The sequence below is a fragment of the Chionomys nivalis genome, chromosome 5, assembly GCF_950005125.1.
Source record: "Chionomys nivalis chromosome 5, mChiNiv1.1, whole genome shotgun sequence".
NCBI classification, from domain to species: Eukaryota; Metazoa; Chordata; class Mammalia; order Rodentia; family Cricetidae; genus Chionomys; species Chionomys nivalis.
Window position 1 is genome coordinate 81,583,805 of NC_080090.1, and position 3,564 is coordinate 81,587,368.

A 3,564-nucleotide genomic window follows, 5' to 3' on the forward strand; every position below is an offset into this window, starting at 1 on the left:
CATAATCTTTGAATCCAGGTGATAAAAAGAAAGAAAAAAGAACTGATTTCCCCTCGCAGCAGCATTGATTGTCTGTAGTTCTTCATATGGGGTGGGACATTGTGAAATTTTCCCACTATGTTGATATATTGTTGAGACTCCTTGTCATACCTTGAAGACAGCAACTTGATACTGTCATCGCCGCCTTCTGAGTCGGACATTCTACACTCCCCCACCTCCTGCTACCCCTTCTGTGATGGGATTTCAATCCATTTAGCCAATGACTTTGGGACAGCAAGCTATAGAGCATGGTCTTGTCTGCCTAAGGCACAGTTTAAAAACTGAGGGAGAGGTCAGTAGCACATAGACTAAATTGGAACAGTTCAAAAAGGTTAGCAATGCCCCTGCAACAGGATGGCATACAAATTTGTGAAGCGTTCCATATTTTTGTTTAGTTTGTGTTTCTTGCTTGTTGTTGTCCTTGTTGGTTGTAGTTCTCATTTTGTTTATGTTATTACCTTTCCTTTCTCCTGCACAATACTTGATAGTTGTTCTCTTCTTCTTTTTTTGTATTACAATTTTTATTTATTTTTTTAGTATTTTTTATTGATTCTTATTGAGCTCTACATTTTTCTCTGCTCCCATCCCTGCCTCTTCCCTCCCCTTCAATTCTCTCCTAAGGTCCCTATGCTTTCAATTTACTCAGGAGATCTTGTCTTTTTCTATTTCCCATGTAGATTAGATCTATGTCTGTCTCTCTTAGGGTCCTCATTGTTGTCTAGGTTCACTGGGATTGTGATTTGTGGGCTGATTTTTTTGCTTTATGATTAAAAATAGTTGTTCTTATTGTAAATAGTTTTATGTTAGGATTAGAACCTTATTTAGGAAAAAAAAAAAGGAAGTGTGGTGGGATTTAAATCTGTTTAGCCAATGACTTTTGGGGCAGCAGGCCCTATGGTCTTGTCTGCCTACTACACAGCTTAAAAGCTGAGGGAAACTGAACACTTGAGAGGCAGAGGTAGGCAGATCTCTGTGAGTTCAAGGACAGCCTGGTCTACAGGAGCTAGTTCTAGGACAGCTAGATCTGTTACATGGAGAAACGCTGTCTCCAAAAAAAAAATAAAAACAAAAAGAAACTGAGAGAGAGGATTGTGTGCTCCCTTGCTCTCATGCTCTCTTGGGTGTTTAGAACAGAGCAGGTAGCAAAGAGAAAGCATGCAGCAGGTGCTCTTCATCCCTGGGAAAGACGACAGGATGAAGGCGGCTGGATCAGCAGAAGCATCTAACTGGTTCTGTGTCAGTGAGTGTTTGTCCCCTTTAACAGACTCTCCGGTTTCACATAACACCGTTCCATGATATTCCCTCCACCTAGGGAGTAGAGGTTGTGTTGTAAATGTACTCACAATGTAGTCACTTATTTTCTGCCCTCTGACTAGTTGTAAATCTCTGAGGTCCTGATATTCTATCTTCCTCTTGATCCATTCTTCTGGTAAGGATTTCCCCTGAGTTTTCTAATTGAGTCATTGATTTTCAATTCCATCCTCATTTCAGTTAGAATTTTCTTCAGTATAATATTTCTTTATCGAATTCAGTTTTCTGTCATTGTCTTTGCCATTTCATTCAGCCATATAATTGCGTCCTCTTTGACTTAAGAATTTATTCTTATCCTCCTTCATTTCAAAGAGTTGTCTCTTCCTGTCCTCTTTACAACTCTTGTATCTTTTGATCTTGTTCATTATTGTTCTCTTGAAGTCTGTTCCCTGGGGTTCACCTAGTTGATTCTCTATGAAGAATATTTTTTGAGAGACTGACGGATTTTTGTGGAAAATATCTTGCCTTTAGCTTTCATATAGTTTGTGTTTTTTCAAATCCTAAGTATGTGGACTTCTCTCTTTGTATATCTAATACAAGATTCTAGACTCCCTGTGGTGAGTGAAGGTTGGTTCTATTTTTGCTTTTGCCAGAGTTTGCCTTATTTCAGACCAGCTATGAAGAATTGGTGGGTCAGCTGTTCATCAGAGGGATGAAGCTGATTCCAATTTGGTGTTATCTGAGAAGGCATAGAAATATAACTACTGGCTGGGTCTTCTGGACTGTCCCCACACTCCTGGACCAACACTGCCTGAGCCGGGAAGTACGAAGACAGTGTGTGCAGAGACCCAGGCACTGACCAGAGTGAACTTATGTAAGCCTGTATGAGCAAAGCTAGGTCTTGGAGTGAGAAGACAGAATGGTAGTAGGGTTCTGGGTAACACACCAGGCTGGTTTTCTTTTACAAAATGCACAGTCAGAGCTAGGTTTGGGGGTGTGAAGAGTGCAAGGTGTTTTATCATATCTATTAGCTTAGAAACTGCCTCCCCTGCCTTGCTGTACTGGAAAATGCCCAATTTTTCAAGTCAATTTTGAATATTACCTTTTCTGCTTCCTTCTCACAGTATTAATCATTTCCTCTGGCTCAATTTTGTTTTCTTGTTTAACTTGCTTTTATTTGTTAAGCACTTAGAATGTTTGGGCATTATACATGAAAATGTATTAGCTATTGTTTGAGGGATTTTATACAAACTTGAGGAGAGAGAAAATAAATATGTGATTACAATGTACAATTAATAGAAATATTTTCAAAAGCATTTACTTGGCTGAATTCATTGGCAGCAGGAACTATATATTTGACATAGATATAAATCTTCATGAATTAAATGTGTATATCATGAGATGCATATATTTGCAAAACCTCGGAGAAGTGCCTCAGAGAAGCTGAATAAAGATTCTTCTGCTAAGGTAAATGCTCAGAGGAAAAAAATGATCACATTTATCTAATTTTCTTTTGTACTTTGAAAAATTAAACAACCACAGAAAAGAAAATCATGCAACTAAACAAAAACAAAACAAAAAAATCAGAACAAAACAGAGAGAGAGAGAGAGAGAGAGAGAGAGAGAGAGAGAGAGAGAGAGACTGTCGAAACATGGCAATAAATAAACAGGTTTTTTTTTTCCAAGTACAATGTTTGGGAATATGTTTAAATGGGATGGAGATAATAATGTATATAAAATACAAATAAGGTAAATTTGCTGTTTACAAAATAGCTATTGAAAGGAAGAAAATTATTATAGAGATAGAAAAATGTTAAAAGAAAATTAAAAATAAGCATTAAATAAATATAGTAAACCTTCTAGATGACAAAGAAAAAGGAAGAAAAACAAGAAGGTCAAAAAAGAAGAAAGGAGAGAGGAAGAGAAGTTGGGAGGAAGGAAGAGAAGGGGGGAGGAAAAGAAGAAAAGACAGAGGAAGTGAGGGAAAGCTTGTTCATGGCAACTCACCACTCTTCCATAAGATCCTCTTACTGAGAACAGCAGTAAGCTGAGAACAGAGGGCTAAGCTGCTATGAACAAAAGATGTACAAGATTAGAAGCTACGTTCTCAGTGCAGTTGGTGTCACCCATAAGTAGACTGCAATGGCCTGTTGGCACCATTCATGCATCAACAAATACTTTATAGTATTATTCTAGGGAGTCTTTCATGAAAACCCCCATATTCCAAGAAACTAAGTCCTCACAAAATGCCTGCCTGGCCTCTTGATCTTTACT

At 38.0% G+C, this 3,564-nt stretch overlaps 1 non-coding gene across 1 annotated transcript; it reads left to right on the forward strand.

The window, feature by feature from the left end:
- The first annotated feature begins 326 nt into the window (after window positions 1-326).
- LOC130875289 (U6 spliceosomal RNA) lies at window positions 327-428 on the forward strand. The gene has a single exon (XR_009057215.1). It is a non-coding gene; the product is annotated as a U6 spliceosomal RNA (small nuclear RNA).
- The last annotated feature ends 3,136 nt before the right edge of the window (window positions 429-3,564 follow it).